This window comes from Arvicola amphibius, chromosome 3 (assembly GCF_903992535.2).
Source record: "Arvicola amphibius chromosome 3, mArvAmp1.2, whole genome shotgun sequence".
Lineage (NCBI taxonomy): Eukaryota > Metazoa > Chordata > Mammalia > Rodentia > Cricetidae > Arvicola > Arvicola amphibius.
The window spans coordinates 123,397,778-123,420,209 of record NC_052049.1 but is presented as its reverse complement, the minus strand read 5'-3'; the positions used below and the strand labels follow the sequence as shown (position 1 = coordinate 123,420,209).

The window sequence follows — 22,432 nt, the reverse complement described above, 5'->3', positions numbered from 1 at the left end:
TTAAAAAAGAAAATGAACTGTTGTGTGTATGGTGGACTAGTAAATCAGAAGATGTACAAAAACAGGCCCATTCTTCATTCTCTCAGAGTATTCAAAAGAGAATATTCAGAAAATTAGATGAGTGCCTTTAACACTTAGAAGGAAAAATTCTTTATATAGCTGCTAATACAGGAAACAGGGGAGGTGTTTTTCTATTAAGAATAAGGTATTGATCTTCAAGAAGGAATAGCAGAGAGCTTAAAGAGCCACCTCAATGCCAGGCTTTGATGAGGACAAAATACAGCTCCAGTTTGAAAAGTGTTCATGGATCTCTGAGAACAGAGTCCTAGGACTGAGAAGACCCAGCTGAGGGGGTTCTAAGGGCTAGTCTTAGATCACTAAGCTGCTCCGAGATCCAGGGCTGTGATGCGGTTCATTTCAGTCGCTCTCAGTTCCTAGACAAACATGAGGCAAACCATGTTTAATAAATGTCAGCCAAATTACTGTATCAATAAAATGAAGTGGAGTTGCTTGATGCAAGAGTTCCCATCTAGTCACATTATCAGATAGATACTGTGGTGTCTGGAGGCTCATCTCAAATAAGCCACTGCTAAATACAATGCTCACTCTTGTAGCCACGTTAGCCATAGCTGGCCACTCCTGTGAAGCACTTTATTAACTTGGTTATCAGGAGAGCATTCCATCGAGTGTCAGCCTCTTCCCTCACATTCTTATTTCCATCACTGGGTCTTCCCCTTGACCTCTAAACTTTGATATTCCTTAGGGCTCATTGCTATGACCCTTTCCCCATCTGTCCTTTCTTTCTTGTCCCAAGAAAGACATTCAAACTCGTGGCTTCAAATGTCACCTGCAGATTATCTCTAAAATGTCTGGTTCCAGCCCTGTTTTCTCCCTGAACTCCAGACTTGCATATTCAACTGCCTGTTTGACATCTTCAATTAGGTCTCTAATAGACTGTGAAATGTAACAGGATTGAAACAGAACTCCTCATTTCCTCCAGTTAGCATCTCCTCCTCCTCCATCCCCACATCGATAAATGGCAATTTCATCCTTCCAGTTGTTCAACCCAAAAACTATGAGGCCAGTCTTGACTCTTTTCTTTCTCTCCCACCCTGAACCCAATACACCAGCCACTTTTGTGGGCTTCACCTTCCAACTGTACCCAGACTCCAACCACCCGATCCCTTTCCACTGACAGCCCCACAGCCAACTCACGATATGCATTACCCAGGATACAGAATCCAGTTATTCTCCCCTTGCCTTCCTATGCCTGCGGCCAATGTTTTATGGAAGCCGCATGACCCTTCTAAAACAAATTCAGTCATTTCACCTGCCTGCTTCCAACATTCCAAAGATGTCCCCATAAATGTTACGCGCTCCACATCATCAACGAGATCTACATGGCCCTATAAGCTCCTTTTCCCGTCTTATTCTCCGTCACCCTAACTTTAGCATTCTCATTACACAGGCCTCGCTGTCCTCAGCAAGTTATTAAGCGGAACTAAATAGAAAGCATTAAAACCTATTATAAAATATAACATAAAGAGGTACTTGCGATATCAATAACATAGAGTTGTGAAGGAGCAGAATTCCTGTAGCTATTGAGGACAGTCTCGGGCTTGCAAGATGGAGACTTCTGGACTTGAATGGTGAATACATCGAATTCCACCGAATTCGATGGTTAAACTAGTCAATTTTATATGTGTCTCACCACAACTGAAAATAATTCAAAATACCCATAATAGGTATTACCACAACAGTGGGTAATAATTACCAATAGGTATTATAGATATCTATAATATGTGTGTGTGTCTGTGTGTGTCTATGTGTCTGTGTGTAATATAGATATGGATAAATAAACATATCTATAATATATTCATAGGTAATCTTATCACAAAAGTTTTTGGGCTTGGGAGAATGTTTAGTGGGAAAACAATCTTCTGGGTAAGTGTGAGGACCTGAGTTTGGATCCCCAGCACCCATGTAAAAAGCTGGGTGTGGCTTGTATGCCTGTAACCCCAGTGCAAAGTCTGGTGGGAGGCAGAGACAGGAGGGTCACTTTGACTAGCTGGCCAGCCAACCTAGCCAGAAAAACAGTGAACTCAGGCTCAGAGACAGAGCTTGTCTCCAAGGAATAAAGCGGAGAGTGGTTGGGGAAGACACCAATATTCTCCTCTGGCCTCCTACACATAAGAGCTGGTGATATAGCTCAGATGATAAAGTGTTTTCCCGGCATGCATGAAGCCCTTGGTTCTGTCCTCAATGTTCCATAAACTAGATGCAGGGGTACATACCTCTAACCTCAGTACTCCAGAGATGGGGTTTACTGGCTGGCCAATCAAGCCAAATCAGAAGTTCCAGGATAAAAAAAAAAGACTGTGTCTCAAAAATTAAGATGGAGAGGGACTGAGGAAGGTATTTAATATGGATGTCTTGTTTCCATATGCACTGTCACACATGCACACATGAACACACACACACACACAGAGCACCTTACACCCAATATGGCAATTGTATTTGACTATAAACAAAATTTTGAAACAAATCCTATGTGTAACCACCTATGGTCCTCACTCAGTGTGGTCAATGACAATGGACTTGCCTCCCTAGGAACTGGACATGAGCCCTCTAAAGATAGGAGTACTCAGGTTTTCGAAGCAGCCTCTCCTGGAAATCTGGACACTACCTCTCTGACACAAGCCAATAACCCACAAATGAAGAAGCTGCGACAAAATTCTATCTCCCTAATGTGTCATTTGACAGTGTGGTGTCCTTTGACACAGACCAACTACAAAGCGGCCTACAGTATAAAATAAGGGTTTCAGATAGACTAAGGTTTCCTCTTGCCAAATGCCATTCATCTATGCTTGAGCCTTCTAACAAATCTAACTGAAGTAACTGAAGTATAATTTAAAAAGCCAGCTCACTTGTGTGAATTATTATGTGCTGCTGTTTTAAGGCGCCGTGTGGTTTAAAGGAGTGGAGGAATTATTTTTGGATACTTAAACCACAAAGTTCGTTCGTATCATTGGGCAAAAGAGGATGCCAGGATCTAGAAAAGCAAAGGAACCTGTCTGCAGTTATACCTCTAGTCTGTGGGGAAGCTAAGACTAGATTCCTGAAACCCTAATGCTTTGGGCTAGTACGTCTTTTCGAAATTTAAAGTACAGACATATGTTGGAGGTATAATACATTCAGTTCTACACTGCCACAATAAAGAGAATAAATATTATAATAAAGCAAGTCATATGGCTTTGGAGACATCCCCAAAATACAGGATATTGCCATTGCTCTTGGTTGCCCACCAGAACTAGATAGTAAGACCCTATTGCTGAAGGCGCTACACAAATTGGTCACAGAACATGGAACAATTAAGTTGGTCTAGATCAGGAAGCTTCCTCCCCAGTGGGTAGCTTTCATAGTACTGAAGGGTGCTATACAGCTGCTGGTGGGAAATTTTAATAATTTTATCCAGCTGTGAACCTGGTGAACTGTAATTATGACCTGGATGGCAAGATATATGCATGCATGCAATAATGGTACCAATGCTATGGGAGTAACCAGCCACTCTCTGATTAGATTTAAGGCCCACCGTAGAAAGAAACGCATGCCTGGTACTGTAAATTTAGCCATGAACCCATGATTGGGGAGCACATAGGCCCTAGAAGCATACCTCTTGTTATCATCTCTACTTATTGGATACCGCATCAAATAGCCCTCTAAATGTGAATGTCTCTATCAGCAGATTAGGTGCATACCTCATCTGGAAAGTTTCTTGGTGTAGTGGATGGTGGTTAGCATAGAAAATCACAACTAGTGCACAGGTACAGAGAGGAATTGTCAGCACAGTGCTCAGTGGCCATCTCTCACACCTCCTCTCCCAGGCTCAGTCACCATCATGGAAGAGGGGGCAGATTGTAAGAGCCAGAGGTCAAGGAGGGCCAGCCCAGAACAGGGTCTTCTGGATATAACTGAATCTCTGTACTCAGGACCTCACAGCGGGTGTGATTATCTGCACAAACACAATCCAGCCAACATTCCATCAGGGAGTAAGAAGGGATGCATGAGCCTCCACCCCTAACTGAGGAGCTGCCAACAATTGGTGGCTTCTGGAGGAGGAGGAGTCAGCTGTCTTCAAGGGTGTGGCTCCTGGTAGACTGACCAAGCTCGTGAAGATGGCCCCACACTCCACATGCCAGGATCAGCATAAGCTGGGAATCAATAGCTTATAAATAAATTTTTGAAAGAACAAAAATTGGGGTGGGGCAGGGGGGACTGGATTTGAGGTAAATATGATAAAAATATGTTGGGACCATTTGGAGTCCTGGCCTCCAGCTGCTCTTCCCTGCTAGAGATCTTTACTTTCCTTCTGATTTGAGTTACTGAAAGCTGTGTCAAAGTTGTTTACCAGCTCTGCTTCACAAGCACGTGTTGCCTTGGCCTTGAGGATCAGAGGGTAAGGTTTTCACCTGTTGGCCCACCTGACTGTTGGGTATATAAGCCTCCGTGGTGCTCTTGAATAAGTGACTAGAGGTCCATGTCTCTGTCTCTCTGTCTGTGTGTGTATTTGTGTGTTTCAACCTCCAGCCCCTTGCCCGAAGCTCGGGAACTGTATGGTAGCATATAGAACACAGATAGGCATTGTGCGCTGCAAAAATATATGGTATGAAATTCTCAAAGAATTAATAAAAACTTAAAGCAAGTTGCATGAGTATTTTGACTTCTCAATAATTAAGTTCCATCTATAGTATTCTGTACTCTATTTGTGTATGTGTGTGCATGAGTGTGTGTATATATATATAATATATATATTATATATATTCATATTATATCTAAAAAACAATGTATGGGGCTGGACAGCTGGTTCGGTGATTAAGGACACTTGTTCTTACAGAGGACCTGGGTTCAGTTCATAGTACTCACATGGTGGCTCACAACCATTTGTAATTCCACTTCCTAGGGTTCCAATACCACCTCTTCTGACGCCTGAAGGTACTAGGCATGCATACAGTCACAGACATACATACAGGCAAAACAATTATTTATATAATATATATATATATATAGTCTAAAAGTAAAAGAAAAGCAGTGTACAAACTTTAATTTATGATTCTTCATTGCTAATGAACCTCTGAGTAGTTTGAAAGATAAACTTTCTCATGCATGGCTCACATGAACCATTGTATAAGACATAATATAAAATATGACCTGCTATAAGGGGAGGCATCCCTGTATCATTAGAAAGGGGGAGGGGCTAGTACCAGCAAGTGTGTAAGAGAGCCAGCTAGAAATGGCTCCATTGCCTCCGTCTTCTCTTTTCTGGCCTTGAAGACAACTTCTACAGTTCAGGGTTCTGCCCACTCACAGGTGCAGGAGCCGCTTCATTTAAGGCTGATGTTTAGGTATGAACAAGACCTCATCTGGTCTAAACCAAGTCCAGTCATTTATCCAGTTCCAAGCTCTTCCCCTCACTTAGTAGAATGTGCCGAAGAGGTGGAGGCAGAAGGATTGTAAGTTTGAAGCTATCCTTGACTACCCCTTTTCTATGGTCATACTACCCTGAAGATGCCCAATCTCCTCTAATCTTGGAAAAAAACACATCAGGCTATCTCTAGACTACCTGATAGAGAGCACACTGGAAGTCTTCAGTGTGTGCTCTCCCTTCCCCAAAGGCAATGAACAGGCCAAAAGTAATCTTCAGCCAAAGCAGGTTTCTTTCAAGGATGGAGTCTTAAAGTCATCCAGAAAGCATGCAATTAACTGTCGCGGTCTTTGGGTGTGGTGTGCGATTTCTACAATTGCGTGGAGAAAGAACACAGTGGCGATTGCAGATTGTAGGTGGGCTTTAAGTCACAAGTCTACAGCCATATTTTCTAACAACCAGGAAGGGGACTGAACAACTGTGGCCTTTCACCAGAGCCCAGAGTACCTTGCCACTCATCCTTCACCCCTGAAGCCCTGAAGGGCTGTTTTGGAATGGCCCTCTGGTCAGAAGGAAAGTGGTGAGCAGGACTGGCACTCACAGGTCAAACGATGTCTTCAATCACAAACCACTCAGAGTTCTGCAGAAATACTATTTTTGTTTTATAGACTTATTATTGTGGTCCTAACAGTATTTTGTACACTTAAAATGCCCCAATAAAATATCCCAAGGATGACTGTAGTATCCTAGATTATGCTGTTGCCTCTGGACCTTTGGGAGTTAAGACGGTCTGCATTTTGTAGCTATTTTATTTACATCTCATTATTGATGAAATAGTCTAGGCACTGCTTAGAAACACCAAGGCTATTTCAAATTTTAAAGCCAAATTTATCTCACGCATAAGTTACAATCTTCATTTGACCCCAAAACTGCCCAACTCTAGAGTTTACAAACAAGACCATCACTGAATTTTCTGTATGGCTCTGCAGTTCTCACCTGAGGAAGATTTTATACCTATGAGACATTGGTAATTTGGGAGAAATTCTGGTAATCATACTTGGAGAGGGTTGGCAGCATTACAGGCATTAGATGGCATAGACCAGGAACGGTGCTAAACATCTCAGGTAATGCACTGAATGCCACAGGGTGTGCAGTTACCTGCCCAGACTGCTGAGAGTGCCCGATAGGGGAGTTCACCATGAAGCCTCAAGATGCAAAGAGCCTCTCTGGTTCTTGGTGGCCTCCAGGGTTAGAGAAGAAAGTTGTTTGATTTTTTTCTTTCTTATTGTGTGTTTTTTTAATTAAATTCTTCCATACGATATATTAAGTCCTGCTTCTTCTCGCCCCCTAACTTTTTCCAGAACCTATTCACCTCTCTACCCATCCAATTTTGTTTTCTCTCTCAAAAGAGGGACAAAAGGGTGGGGGTGGAGAAACAAAAACAAAAAAAGCTTAAACGAATAAAAATGAAAATCAAAACAAACAGGCAAAAGACTAATAAGACAAAAATGCTGGAAGGAAACAAAAAGTCCACAAAAATATCATTGAGTTCATTTTGTGTTGCCCATTCCTGGGAATGGGGCTTGCCCTGGAGTGTGGCTGACAGACCCAGTGACACTCCATTGAAGAAAAAAAAAGTCATTATATCGACAGAAGAAAACAAAGTCTGATTTTTCACGACCTCAGAGATAGAGCAGATACTGACAAAAAACACACACCATCCTTCCATGCCACCGATGCCAGTGACAGGATTAGATTGTGTGCACACATGTGTGCACATGTGTGTGAGTACAGACATGTGTGTATGTGTGTGAGTGCATGCATGTGAGTATTGTGTGCGCATATGTGTGTGGGTGTGCACGCGCATGTGTGCGCACATGACTCGTACTTATACATGTCAAGGTTAGAGGTTGACACAACTCTTTTTCAACTGGGCTCATTTGGACTCAGCCTAATGTTTTGAGGCAGGGTCTCTCACTTGAACTAGTGCTCACTGATTGGCTAGACCGGCTGACCAGCAAGCCCCAGAGGCTGGCCTGTCTCTACCCCCTGCTTGAGGATTATAAATGACTGTGCTCCCCCTTTTTTGGCACAGGTATTGGGGATCTGAACACAGTCCTCGTGTTCGTACAGCAGGTACTTTACCACAGGACACAACAGCTTTCCCTGTTTTTCTAAAGCAGATGTCCCATCCCCAGATTCCTGTTAACTTTAATGTCCTCTTTAGCTGGCACTGTGGGGGGGGGGGGGGGGGAAATGCAGACCCAGAATGGAGCAGCCCAGAGAAGGTCTCCCACAAGTCTGAGGGCTGCGGATGTGTTTCTTGAACCCTCAGCATCCGTCTCATGGGCGGCGGAGGACTGGGACAGAAAACAACACACACATAATTCTACCCAAAACAATTCAAAGCCAGAACCCTGATCACTTTAAAATAGTTTCATAGGTTGGGAAGAAGTCAAGCTACTTTTTAAAGTCTTAAATCATTCCCTATGCTCTTATTATTTTTAGTTATTTTAGTACATCCCTTCTCATTCCAGAAGGTTCTCAGGGGGTTGCTGTCCCGGCACTGTTGACTCAATTTTCTCCTATACAGCCTGTGTGGACTCAGAATCATCAATATGGGCTGCAATTTAGAAGGATTTTAGAAGGCCCATATAAAACTACAATGTCTTAGCAGATAAAAAAGAGGAGTTAAGTTTCTACTGTGTGTAAAGGGTTGGGCTGAAAGCAGAGAGAGCTATTTTTGAAAGGTATAAGTCACAGCTGATGTTTTTGAGTAATTTGTGGTCTGCCAGTGCGATAGGCTTCATGCCCAAGGGAGGATGGCTGACGTCACAAAGCAGGCTGCATTCTGTGCCTCCCGGCAGGCAGGCTACCAGGCAGAGTCCTCAACCTCTTAAGCCCTCTGGTGGGGAAGGGGGGCAGAGCAGGACAAGGTGAAAGTGGCCCAGTGGGGAATGTGATAGAAAGGAAAAAAGGCCCCAGGGGAACTGAATAGGAACTAGTTAAAGGAGTCTTGATGTCAGGGAGAGATGTTGGGATTTTATTCCAAAGATACAAGGGGATTCTAAGCAGGAAGTGATAATGATCAAAGGTGACATTTAGTGACTGCTATTCTCTGGGCACAGTCTTTGCATCTTCATTTCCTAAAGCCATGACGTAGCTCTTCCACAGGGGTCCCAGCCAGTTAACTATTTCAAATTCCATGGTTAGTAAATACAAGGGCCAGGATTCAAATCCCAGCAGAGCTCAGACTCCTTAACCACATCAGCCTAGGACAGAGCAAGAAGCCTCTGAGTGTGGAGGGGAGGCAAAGGGACAGTGTTTCCAGGAAGCAGTCAGCAGGCTTGGATGCTGCTGAGCCATCAGGAAGGAAATCTGAGAAACAGCTATCAGATTTGTGACCTTTACCAGAGAGAGGTGAGGACAGGAGCCTCCTGCCAGGCAAGAAGGATGACAGCAAATCCAGCCCTGGGGAGGAAGTGGCAGCAAAGACAGGAGACAGGTTTCCACACTTGGTTTAAGGAGTGATCCTGAAGCAGAGCAACCTTCACTTTATTCGAGGGTTCCCAATATATTCCATCCTATTTTGCAAAAATAACACATTTTAGTAATTACAATAAGAGACAATTAGCTGCTTTGCATGCAGGTGAAATGCAGAAATTTAACTATGTATAGGGAAACTATCGGGGAGAAAGACGACGCATGAGCTCCACACAGCTCGCTCTGGGGCTGTGATGGGAGGGAAGCCTCCCAAGCCATTGCACGCAGCATGGCTCCACACCGAGAACATCTGTCTGATCCCAGTCTGAGCTTCCAAAAACCTGAGCTGCAAAACAGACATTCTCAGACAGATTCTTTGTTTTAACGAGTGGTTAGCTCTGCAGTTTTCATGCTAAGTCAACACAGTTTTAGGGAGACTATAGCATTGGATAGGGAATTCTACTTATGACAAAGAATTCGGAGCCATGAGGGCAGCCATTAGAGCTCAGAAGAGAAGAAAGAAGTGGTGGTGGTGGAGGTGGTGGTGGTGGTGGTGGTGGTGGAGGTGGTGCTGGAGGTGGTGCTGGTGGTGGTGGTGGTGGAGGTGGTGGTGGTGGTGGTGGTGGTGGTGGTGCTGGTGGTGGTGATGGTGGTGGAGGTGGTGGTGCTGGTGGAGGTGGTGATGGTGGTGGTGGTGGTGGTGGTGATGGTGGTGGTGGAGGTGGTGGTGGTGGTGGAGGTGGTGCTGGTGGTGGTGGTGGTGGTGCTGGTGGAGGTGGTAATGGTGGCGGTGGTGGTGGTGGAGGTGGTGATGGTGGTGGTGGTGGAGGTGGTGGTGGTGGTGGAGGTGGTGGTGGTGGTGGTGGTGGTGATGGTGGTGGTGGTGGTGGAGGTGGTGATGGTGGTGGTGGTGGTGATGGTGGTGGTGCTGGTGGTGGTGGTGGTGGTGGTGGTGGTGGTGGTGCTGGTGGTGGTGGTGGTGGTGGTGGTGGAGGTGGTGGTGGGAGGCAGCAGGAGGAGTTCTTTCATCAAGGTCTTTTCCCATGACTATCAGCTTCCTTCAGCATCCTAGTTCCTTCTACAGAGTTCTAGGTTTGAATCAGTCCCCAAAGTTTCTATGATTTTGCTGTGTCCCAAATAATACTTCTGCAAATTATACATGCGCAAAAGACATACAGATGTGAGTTCAGGAGTGTGGGCCAAAGGGACCTCTGAGTGTGATACTCTGGTTCATGCTTGCTGGTCACACTTCTCAGACACAGTGACAAGTGCTTCGAGAGTGAACTCACACCCTATGCAGGCAGGGAAGACACCAGTGGGTATTGGATAATGTTTAAACAACGTAGTGGCTTACTACAGGTAGCACAATGATTAGTCTGCTTGGGTGAAAAACTGGTGTGAGTGAGCATAGATTCTTTTCTTTTCAGCGACACAGGCTGAAAACTTGGTGGTTGGCAAAGCATTCTAGAGTCTCCTTTGGAAGTCATCAAACATTGTGCAGCCCAAGAGGAGGGGAAGCCTGGCAGGACCCGGGCATCATGGGCCTCTCTGTATGCTTTGCTGCCCTACCATACGCAAAGAATGACACTCAGGACTTTCTCTCCATCTCTATGGCGCCTGATCCTCCCCAGGAGTTTCCTCTTTCACAATACCAGAGCAAAAGGAAGACATTTTTTTTCTAATTCTTTTGCACTGTCCTTGCTCTTCCTCTAAGGAACATAAAAGGCCACTGCAGGGAACAGCAAGCGCCACCACTAACAATAACACGAAATGTGGGAAGCTGGAAGGATTCAAAGACGCCACGACGGCTTGTCACCCCCCCCCCTTTCCCACGGCACTCGGGGTAAGAGAGCAAAAAAACCGTCAAAACCTTGGTCTTCCGGAGCATTTGCTCCACTGAGGAGACAGATAATAAACTCCAGAAAGACTCAATGCTGTATCCTCGGGAGTGTTCTGAATGCAGACGAGGCAGGAAGGAGGGATGCCTCACTGGGGTGGGTGGACTTGTTTGGAAGGCACAGTTAGACTTTAAGCAAAGCCTCAAGGAAGTAAAGGAGCCAGCCCTGACAGTACCTGCAGGAAGAGCATTCCAGGAAAAAACCCTGCCATAGCCAAGGCTCCAGGTAGAGAAACAACTGGGAGGCCAGTATGGGTGGATCAGAACAGGATGGAAGGTGAGAGAAGGAAGGGGCAGAGACCGCTCCGCCCTGCAGTCAGAGAAAAGAGAAAGCCCGGAGTCTGAGCCACACTGGCTTAGCCTCCAAATCAGGTCTGCTCCTCTGTTGTTTATTGTGGGCTCTCAGCGCCACATCTGTACGCCTGACCACAAAGGGTCATGGAATATGAAACTCCCTATCCGGACACAGCAAATGCCAGGTTCCTACCTACCACCCGTCGGTTCCCTCAACCTTTCCCTAGTTGTGCGGTTCTTCCCACCCAGATACCACTGTGTGTGAAAAAAAAGTGTTTAGAAGCAGATCGTTCAAGGACCTTTCAGATATCAAATATGTATTAGCAGGTGAATAAAAACACAAAAAGGACAGGAAAAATGCTATTTGTCTATGAACATAATAATCATAAGAGAATAACATTTTAGTTTCTGCACTTAAAAATCTGGAGCAATCCATACCAAACTGTTAATGGTGAACACTGGTAATAGTTAGGACTATCAAACATTTTGACTACTGACTTTCAACTTTCTATTTTTTTATGACTGAATGTTCTGCAGTGAACAGTTATTACATTTGCAAAAAATCACAGCATAGGCCAATGCTGACTGATGCAAGGGAATTAGCTTTCTGGCCTTGCTCTGTTTAGACATCGCCCAACCCCACTGAAGGCCACTATGACCCACTTTAGGAACACTCGTAGGGAGTTCTAGGGTCCTAAGCTGAGATCTGGACCAGAGAAGGTCCCAGATGAGTTCTGTGATCCTCTATGACCCTCAGCTGGTTCCATTTGAAAGGAGAGGATGGATACCCCTTGCTACAGCTCCCATTGAGGAGAGAAACAGAAACGAGTGAAGTTTAATTAATTACAATCAGCTATCTGTGAACTTCTGTGACTCACAAGTGCTGGCACTAAATTTTTTTTCTTTTAAAAATACTAAATTAAAGCTGGACAGTGGTGGTGCACATCTTTAATCCCAGCACTTGGGAGGCAGAGGAAGGTGGATCTCTGAGTTCGAGGCCAGCCTGGTCTACAAAACGAGTTCCAAGACAGCCAGGGCTACAGAGAGAAATCCTGCCTCGAAAGAAACAAAACCAACCAACCAAACAAAAACCCACTAAATGAAGGGATATTATAAGTAAAACTCCATCTTATAACTAAACAATTTGCAAGGCCAGCTAACACAAGACAGCTCCCGGTGTCGTACTCACAATGCATCAGAACATGTGTTATGACCAGTCATAGTAAAACCCATAGCTTGAAAACAGCTGTTCTTTCCTCTCCCCTCCGAAATGTACACTCTAGGTGAGTGGAATCAAAAGTAATGCCAAAGCCTCCACAATTGTTCATATGGCTTTTCCTAGTTAAAAAAATGTTTCAATAAAAAATACGTAGTACAGAAATACTTTCTATTTTGTATTTTCCGAGTTGACCTTTGCACCAAGAAGGGTGCTCACCTGCACATTACATAAAATTCTGCTTGCATGGGAGGCAGTAGACAATTGTGGGACTTCTGCCTGGCAAGGGTGCTGATGCTTTTAAAGGGAAAATCCTTCTCTTCCCCAGAAACCAATGAGACCTCTCCTCATTTTCTGCCTCTTCCCCGGTGCTGTCGGGATTCATCTTGAGTTTATCTGCCCATAGGCTGGAAATCTCCAGGGCAGAAAAATTCCACCTCAGCATTCTGTAAGCTCTGGAAATTGAACTCTTTCAAAATGGAGCATTTTCTGAGAGGCCAATCTTTTATACAAACTGTCTACTATCAATAGGAGTCGTTAGAATGAAGGAGGTAACATTGAAACTGTGCTCAGTGTCCAAGGAAGAAAACAGAACACGTAGAACTTACACCAATCTCATATACCTTGCTTAGTGTTATCCATTATACCAATGCATCATTAAAAGCTATATTTTCCACAGGACATACTTTTCAGTTGATTCTTCACATTCGACTGTAGCTTTCTCACCACGAGTTTAATTACACAACCTGAATATAAAATCCAGCAGCTCCATTAGGCGACGCTTCCATTCATGACACTGCAGCCGTGTGTAAGTCCATGCAAACTGCTGTGTGTGTGACAAAAGCCAACCCCTGAACTGTAAGAATGTGCTTGTGGAAAAGGAAATTAAATATACACCCATAACCACACATACAAATTTCCAGAGTTGTGAGTGACTGTCACATTTGTAGAAGCCAGATGATGGCACATGGCTGGCATAAATCCCTTCACCCCGTTTCGGCACCCACAATAAGTGTGGAAAAGTCACTGTGACGACTGGCAGTGACACCTGTCCAAGCAGGGTGGGGTGGGAGTGTGAAAAAGACGCAAGCACTCTGCCTGATTTCTAGGTACTCTGTGGCTTTAAACTGGTAGTGAAACAAATTTTTGAATGTAATTGATTATGGGGGGGGTAGTTTTACAGCAGGATGCCTTGGACCCTGTTTTAAAAAACACACTCTTGAACAACAGTTTCCCATTTGGGAAAGCCACAAAATTAGTATGGAATCTGTGGAGCAGAAAATCGCACCAGGGCCTAAATGCTCACGCATGAACCTGATCTTAATGAAAAGGTGGCAGCAACACCCCCAGCTCCCTGCAATTGGGTGTGATGCAGACAAATTGCATCTTTATCCTGCTCCTGACTGTGTGACCTTGGGCAAGTCAGTCAACCTTAAGTCCCAGCTTCCTCATCTCCAACACAGAGATGGGAGCCCCGAGGGCTCCAAGGAAATCGGTCACAAATAACTTTTAGCTCCTACTGGATCCATATGTCCATATCTCATTATTTAATGTGGCACTACTATCTAGCTGCCATATCCCACATCTTCCCGTAGTCATTTTCCTTTTGGGATCCCAGCTCTTTCTATTCTTTTCACTATGTTATTTCGGGGGAGGGGGCACTAGGGAAGCAGTTACATATGTTCCACTTTGCCCACTCTTATTCAAAGCTAAGTAAAAAGCCAGGGAAATAGGTAATACACACCAAAGAGAAACTCAGTGCTTAGGATATGGTGGCGGATGTATATGGGATATAAATACATCATAGGATTTCAGTCTTAACATATAAGGCAACAAATCATACGTGGATTTATTTCAAAAGAAACAAATGACAGGCAACACATTAAAAGATAGAAAGAATCTATATGGGACTATTATCTCAGTATTGGCGACTATGACACAGAACGGAGTATGGGGTCTGACTTCCAACAGGTGGATAGCTTTAAACATTTACGGATGCAAAACCGCGATGAGTTTGAGCAGGCAAGTCTCAGAGATTCAATTCAAGGCCTCCTTTTTTAAAAACAATTTTGAGAAAGATTTTTCTGGGTTTAAGCCTCCCTGTCAAGTTAGCAAGCAGGGAACTGCCGTAGCTTGCACCTGTCCTCTGAACAGGATGCCAGGTTGACAATGAAACCCTCTATCCTTTCCAGACCGTCCATCCTGCCGCTGGGGCGCCTAGCGACAAACCGGGGAAGCCCACTAGGAAGTGGTCACGACCAAGCAAGCCACAAATCCCCAGGGTGTGGGATTTCCACCTCTACACCACGTCTGAAACCCGAAAATAGGCGCCCGCTTGCTATACTGCAATGGGATTCCCCTCAGGAGCAAACCTCCCGCACCCCAGTTTTCATGTTTTATTAATAAATGCAAGATGGCACACGGAGGCAAAGAATGGGAGGTAAGCATCTGCAGCTGGACCCGAACCAGGGCAGTTTGCAAATATAAATAAGAAGCATGTGACAAGCAGATCCCCAGGCTGGAGCTGAAGACCTGGGGCTGTCCCATAGATGGTCGCCCGGCTCCCCAACCCGGGGCATGAAGGTCAGCTGCAGGATCCCAGTCCTCCAAGGCACTCACCCTGCAAACCGTGACCCGCACCTACCCTTGCCTTCCTCACCCGCCCGCCCGGGCCACGGCAGGGGAAGCCCCGGCGCTTGCAAGAACACGTACCTGCTGCCGGGGCTCAGGATTCGCTCTGCTCTGCGGCGCTGGGCCCGCGCTCCCGCTCCCGGGGCTCCCCCTCTCCGCGCCCCCCTCCCGCCCCCTCGCGGCCCCGCCGCTCCCTCCGCCCCTCCGCCCACCCCGTTTGAGCGCGCGCGCGCGCCTTCGCGCCGGCGGCTCTCCCGGGCCCGCGCCTGCGCTCTCGCTGCTCGCACCCGCGCGCGTTCCCGAGGCTGCGGAGGGGCTGTGCGGCTGTCTAGGAAACGGCGACCCGCTTGGGCCACGTGCGGGCAGTCATCCCCGCCGAGGGGCGCGCGGGCATCACGGCGCGGGTGACCAGGTCGCGAGTGGGAGCCCCAGGCGGAGGCTGGCGCCTGCGGTGCCACCGCACCACCCTGGGTGCGTTTTCGCACGCTGCGCAGCGAGCGGCGGCGCGCACTGTCCTCCGAGGTTTCTGCCTGCCGTCCCTTGCGCGTGCATTGCCCCCAAGGAACCTTTGAAGGTATTGCCCACCTCTCAGTGCCCCTCTCGTCACATCCTCATGTGACAGATACAGTTGTGTGTTGGTCGCGCTTTGTCGAAGAGTTCTGCCCTGGAAGCACCTGTCCCGACTGAGAATGCTTTGAGTAGACCAAGTCACCGAGCTACCTAAGGGGTTTGTCGTTTGGTTTTGTTTTAAATCCTCACGTGTAAATGTACTGTCGTGAACAATTTTTAAAAGCAGTTTATAGTCAAATTCCTGTTAAAATATAGCCTCTTTCCTTTGAGGTTCTGGCCTTTTAATGTTAAGATAATTTAAGATTAAGAAAAAACCCCTCCTTTCTCTAGGGCACAAAGTTTCTGAGTGACTTTGGGGTTCTTCTTCCTGGCTTCCCTTCCAGAGTAAGCACTATTTGGTTAGATTCACGCGGCCTTCAGGAATGCCCTGCGACTTTCTTGCCTTCTGTTCCCACTCAGCCTTTCTAGCGAAACGATGGAAATTAGAATTAATGACTTTTAAACCCAGGCCAAAGAACTGCCTCATGGGCTCGGGTCAATCTTTCAGTAGATGTAGGAATTAACTAGATAGGGGAAGCACATCTAATCTTGGCCAACTGGAGGAAAAAGTATAATTTTTTTGTTTGATCCTTCCTCACCTTCCAACATTTCTTAGCCATCTCTAATGTTCCATTTCAAAGGGGGAAAAGTCCTCAGAAGAGACAGCTGTAGGGGTTACCTGGTTTGGCAGGATTTTCCTCTGCCAATTCTAGGCATAAGTAAGATGGAAAGGAGAGTTGATGCTTTCTCCCATGTTGTCCTCTCCCCCACCCCATTTAGAACAACTGCACTTAAGATTTCCTCAAAGGTATTGAGCAGCATTCCCGACTATGTGCTGGGTAGACATCTGGCAAAACATTCAGATAGAAGCACGGGTGTAGACCTTTTGAATAAGACTCCAATAATAAGCCCAAGAAATAATCCTTGGAATTACATAATGGGACTGTATGAAATTACAAAGTTTCCATAGTTACTCCCCGTGTGTCCCCAAAAATCAAGAGAGGGGAGACAGCCTACAGAATGGGAGAAAAAGTCTGCCAACTTATTTGTTTTTTTTTTAACCCCCCCCCCTCGTTATTAGGAATTGAATCCATTGCAGTTTAGGAATTGCCATCATTAGAATGGCCTGTAGACATGGCTGTGGGGCATTCTCTTGATTAATGATTGTGGGAGGGCCCAGCCCACTGGGTGGAGCCACTCGTGGACGCGTGATCCTGGGTGCCATAAGAACGCAGACTGAGCAAGCCAGGAAGCAGTGTTACACGGTGGTCTCTGCTTCAGGTCCTGCCTCTGACTTCTCTCAACGTTAATTATAAACTGTAAGTCAAATAAAGGCTAATTAAATAAACCTCTAATTAAATATTAAAAGTAGGACAAGTATTTACAGGGAGAAAAATTGACTGCATCTATTTATCTAGAAACTTTGTATTCTAATGCAGTTTTTTTCTTTAAATCTATGCTACATTAGAGTAACATTTTTTTTTTTTTTTACCATGGTTGTCTCACAAAACCTCCTGGAGAGAGACATGTATATAAGATATACACATCTCTGCCATTGCATTCTGGCTTGCTTGTTTTTGCGGCACTGGGGATTGAACCCAGGGACTCATTTGTGCTACGCAAGTGCTCTGCCACTGAACTACAACCCAGTTACAGGTTTCTTCACTCTTGTCGATCTTTTCCCCTTTTCCTCAACCCCATGGCAAATTCAAAAATCCCCAAACATTTGCAGCTTGTTAGCTCTCTGGTTCCCCCTGGTGGTGTGTCACTTCCACAGCACACGTCCAGACTAAGATCTTCCTTTGATAATCTCTGGGCGCATTGGTTCTCAGTCTTACTTATGTGATCCTTTTAATACAGGTCTTCATGTTGTCATGACTGCCAACCATATTTTTGTTGCTACTTTATAACTGTTATTTTGCTACTGTTAATAGATCGTAATTTAAATATCTGTGTTTTCCGATGGTCTTAGGTGGCCCCTATGAAAGGGTCATTTGACCCCCTAAAGGGTTCCCCACCCACAGGTTGAGAACTGTTGCCTTAGGGTATTGAAACCTTAGCTTGTGGGGGGGGGGGCATAACGACAAGATGCCTTTCTGCTTTCTCTGTTTTTGTCTGCTCTTTTTGTAAATACTAAGCCCTGGGATCCAGGGAAGGCTTATCGTTGATCTAGAACTGAAATCTACTGCAGGTTTCTGGGAGCTGGTATTTAACAACCCTGGCCCTTTTGGCATCAGTGAAGAACATGTATTTAAAGTCAAATTCTGGAGCGTCTCAACGCACTGAAATCTAATTTCCAGAAGATTGAAGAGAGTTTTGTTTTAACTGTTTCAGGTGATCATTATTGATAGGAAGGGTTGGGGACTCCACCAGCTATAAATAGCACAGGTGTTGCTTCAGTGCGTGGCAGATGACTAACGGGAGGGAGGCCCTTTGTGTGGGCATGTAAAAGAGCTGCCGAGCAACAAGAAAGAAGATTAAATGCAGGATGGAAGAAACTGCTTAAGATTTGTGGGTTGCTTTCTTGCCAGACAGCAGTTTCTAAGGTGGTGGTGTCATTGGCATAATATCTGTGTCAAGATGCCTTGAGAGGTAGGCCACATATTTTATATGAAAAAATTGCCTTTTTTTTCTAGATGTGGGGGAATGCCAGTACTCCCAGCACTGGAGAAGCCGAGGGAGGAGGATCCTGAGTTTACAGTTAGTCTGGGCTACATAGGGAGCTCAAGGCTAGCCTGAGCTATGTAGCGAGACCCTGTTTCAAAAATCCATAATCAGAAAGAAAGAAAGAAAAAACAGTGTTGTCAGGAGCACCAGAATGGCTGCGAGACTACAGGAGGGCAAACTGAGGATGATGATGGTCCTGTGAATATCTGGGGAAAAATGATTCCAAGATTAAAATTTCTGTTCAAGTGGCTAATTAAAAAAATCTGAAAATAAAGAAAAAATTACAAATCTGATGCCTCATGATTTGAAAAGATTGGAGTTAAGTTGTGGCTTATCTCCATGTGCATATTTCGTAAACACTTTCAGGTTGTGAACTTTTTTTTTTTGTTTTGTTTTTCAAGACAGGGTTTCCCTGTAGTTTCTAGAGCCTGTCCTGGAACTAGCTCTTGTAGACCAGGCTGGCCTCGAACTCACAGAGATCCGCCTGCCTCTGCTTCCCGAGTGCTGGGATTAAAGGCGTGCGCCACTGCCACCGCCCGGCTCAAGTTGTAAACTTTTAACACACAGCTTTGCTAATGCAGAATGTACAGGGGGAAAGCCAAGCTGTGTTAGTGAGAGCTGGAAGAGTAGAATAGATGTTATTTGGTGTGAAATTTGTCTGCAGCTTAAGTATTCATAGTAACTACTAACAGCAGTCTTATAAAAACCCTGCTGATAGCTTTAATGAGTAAATGTAGCTGACGTAATTAGCAACATTCATATGCAGATGGTCTATATTGGATGCAACAGAAAATACAATAGCATGCATTTATTCGACTTCAATAAACAACTGTAAAAAGGTTTTCTTAGCGAGCGTGGTGGTATTTACCTGTGGCCCCAGCTCCTTAGGAGGCTGAAGCCGGACGATGAGAACTTTGAGGCCAACCTTAACTGCACAGACATTTTGAGGCTGCCCTGCATATTTTTCTGTACCTTTCTCACAATAATATTAAAAGGTTCAGTTCCTAGTAAACATGCATGCTCACTTGTGTGCACATGTACAGGCAGAGGGAGAGGGGGAGGGGGGAGAATTTCACACGGGAAGAAGGCCCTAGACTTAGTCACCAGCATCCCCTCCAAATCAGCATGTTTTAACTATTTACCTTGTGACATACTTTCTCCTCTACGTGAGCATTAACTTAGAAAACCCTTCTGCTGCAGTCAGCCTTTAGTGAAACCTGACCTCAGCTGCTCAGTATGTCCCAAATAAATTCGTAAAAGTTAAGGCAAACCAAGAGTTGAAGTTGGTATCTTAACCCCATCTTTATTTCTTGGCTACTCACATTTCACTTTGTGACCATTACTGAAAATGCTTTTGTATGTGGTAATGGGGTGCCTCTAGAAGATTCTTCTGAATATCAAATTCTATTTGAGTATCTGATCATCAAATGAGTAATACTCTGTTTTCTAGTGAGCTTTCCTGTGTGTTTCTGTTTGGAAGTTTGCATGTGCGTCATGGGCCAATTATTTCATTGGATAAACAGCTCATATGTCAAAGCAGACTATCAGCAAATATGTATTTGGAAACAAAAGATCCAGTGCTTAATGTAGCTGTAGCGGGAGGGAGCGAAGCATCGCACCGACAGTGAGCGAGTGAGCGCGTACAGCAGCCGTGGCCTCAGTCCCTCCAGGCTGCTGCCACCCACCAAGGAGACTGAGGCGGGGGTGGGGGGCTACGCTGAGTCCCGGAATTGCGGCTTCAAGTCCTCCCTCCGTCGGCTCCTGGTCGGCCGGACCCCTTGGGCCTGGAAAGTGGGCCACGTCGGGGTGGAAGGTGTTGTCCCCATCAGGGAAGGGAATGGGCAAGAAACTCTAACCCAGACTTTTCCTCTAGGATGCAGCACTGAGGCTTCTTCCTTCTAGCTCTTCTTGCCCTCCTGGCGCTCACGTCCGCCGCCGTGGCCAAAAAGAAAGACAAGGTGAAGAAGGGCAGCCTGGGGAGCGAGTGTTCGGAGTGGACCTGGGGGCCCTGCATCCCCAGCAGCAAAGACTGCGGCATGGGTTTCCGCGAGGGTACCTGCGGAGCCCAGACCCAGCGCATCCATTGCAAGGTGCCCTGCAACTGGAAGAAGGAATTTGGAGCCGACTGCAAATACAAGTTTGAGAGCTGGGGGTCGTGTGATGGAAGCACCGGCACCAGAGCACGCCAAGGGACCCTGAAGAAGGCTCGCTACAATGCCCAGTGCCAGGAGACCATCCGCGTGACCAAGCCCTGCACCTCCAAGACCAAGTCGAAGACCAAAGCCAAGAAAGGGAAAGGAAAAGACTGATCTCAGGACGCTGGAGAGCCTCTGGCCTACCTGGGTCCCTGAAGGAGGCTTCTCTCCCACAGGCCCAAAATAGAACCCACCAGTGCCTTCTGTCTTCCACAGCTTTGTCAGTCACACCCTGCCGCTGCCTTCTCACCCCACACCAAGTGCCCAAAGTGGGGAGGGACAAGCACAAGGGATTCTGGGAAGCTTGAACCTCCCCAGGGGGATCTGATTCCCAGCACCCCATTTTGTTCTCCCCACCCTGATATGATAAGAAATGAATAAAATAAACTCACATTTTTTTCTCCAATAAAAGCTTCTTTTTAATATATATATAAAAAAAACAGTGCTTAATTCTGGTATACTGTAACTGGGTTGAGTTAAAACGTAGCAAAGACAGCCCCTTGTTTTTAACTGATATTTTAACTGATATTGTTAACTGTTTTAACAATAGGACTTCATGAGGGCTACTTTTATGGCAACTTGACACAAGCTAGAGTTATTGGAAAGGAAGGAACCCCAATTGAGAAAATGCCCCCATAAGATCAGGCTGTAAGGCATTTTAAAATTAGTGAATGGTGGGGGAGGGCCCAGGTTATTGTGGGTGGTTCCATCTCTTAACTGGTAATCATGGGCTCTCTAAGAAAGCAGGCTGAGCAAGTCATAAAGAGCAAGCCAGTAAGCAGCACTCCTCCAAGGCTTCTGCAACAGCTCCTGCCTCTAGGTTCCTGCCTTGATTTCCTGCCCTGACTTTCTTCAGTGATGGGCTACTGCCTGGAAGTTTAAGCTAAAATAAACAGTTTCCTCTACAAGTTGCTTTGGTCATGGTGTTCATCATAGCAACAGAAACCATAACCAGGACAAGTTCTAATAATTGTTGACATTTGTTAAATGCTTGCAGTACATCATTCTACAAGCTTTATTTGTATTAATTTTTAGTAACAACTCTTTTGGAAAGGTGTAGTCATTATAGGGGAGGCAGAGGGGAGTAGGTCACTTGTTCGTGGTATTACAGTTTGTAAGGAGCCAGGATTTAGACCTGAGCAGTCTGAATCAGAAACCTGAAGTTCAGCCCCCAGGCCTTGCTGCTTCAGGTGTACACAGAGCTGTGCCCAAGTAAATGTGAGCATTGTGACAAAATGCAAAAGCATTCTGATGCCAGGGTTCCATCTCTCAACCCATTCTGCTGTCTTCATTCACTACGACAATAGGGTTGATTTAGAAAGGGCTTAACTCACTCCAGGCATTCTCTGGCCTTTCTAGCTCTGGGTTTTGATTATGAATATTTTGTTCAAAGAAGAGAAAAGTGATTTTGTTTTAGCTTATCAGGCTTGAAATAAAGTGCTGGCATGGTCAAACTTGAAAGTAGATAAATTTTTGGTAAGCATACTGCTATTAAACCTACCGTGTTGTTATTTATATGACTATGAAAAGGTCCTGAACTGTTTGCTATGTGTCCCAACATTTTTGTTGGACTCTTTTTCATAAGTAGAGAGTTCTGAACCACTGTCTTGATCCTCTGTTTCAGATTTTTTTTTTTTTTTTTGGTTTTTCGAGACAGGGTTTCTCTGCAGCTTTAGAGCCTGTCCTGGAGCTAGCCCTTGTAGACCCGGCTGGTCTCGAACTCACGGAGATCCACCTGCCTCTGCCTCCCAAGTGCTGGGATTAAAGGCGTGCGCCACCACCGCCCGATCCTCTGTTTCAGTACCATATAAAATGAATGCTTTGGGGGGGGGGGGAGATGAACTTTGCAAATAGAGGGTAGATCATATTATATACCATTTGTCTTCTTTCTGATGAAGAATACCACCCTATTGAGATGACAATCCATATTGTCTATAATAATGTATGTGAAATTTTTTTCTTATGTCAGATAATACAAAGAATAGTTTCATAATAAAAATCAAATCTTTTTGGGGCTG

At 45.4% G+C, this 22,432-nt stretch overlaps 2 protein-coding genes and 1 pseudogene across 4 annotated transcripts in view; 2 read left to right on the top strand and 1 right to left on the bottom strand.

Annotated features, from left to right (window-relative positions):
- The window catches only part of Tmem266 (transmembrane protein 266), a 117,263-nt gene extending 102,171 nt beyond the window's left edge, over window positions 1–15,092 (bottom strand). The window contains exon 1 of the mRNA XM_038323701.1: window positions 15,025–15,092. The gene's annotated coding sequence lies outside the window, so the exon portion shown is untranslated. The remainder of the gene's footprint in view (window positions 1–15,024) is intronic.
- A 259-nt stretch (window positions 15,093–15,351) lies between these two features.
- The window catches only part of Nrg4 (neuregulin 4), a 109,179-nt gene continuing 102,098 nt past the window's right edge, over window positions 15,352–22,432 (top strand). For 2 of the 3 annotated variants that reach the window (XM_038321835.2, XM_038321832.2), the window contains exon 1: window positions 16,748–16,871. The gene's annotated coding sequence lies outside the window, so the exon portion shown is untranslated. Of the gene's footprint in view, window positions 15,518–16,747; window positions 16,872–22,432 lie in introns of those variants that run through there. The other variant, XM_038321833.2, reaches the window with a different exon arrangement.
- LOC119809094 lies at window positions 20,094–20,528 on the top strand (annotated as a pseudogene).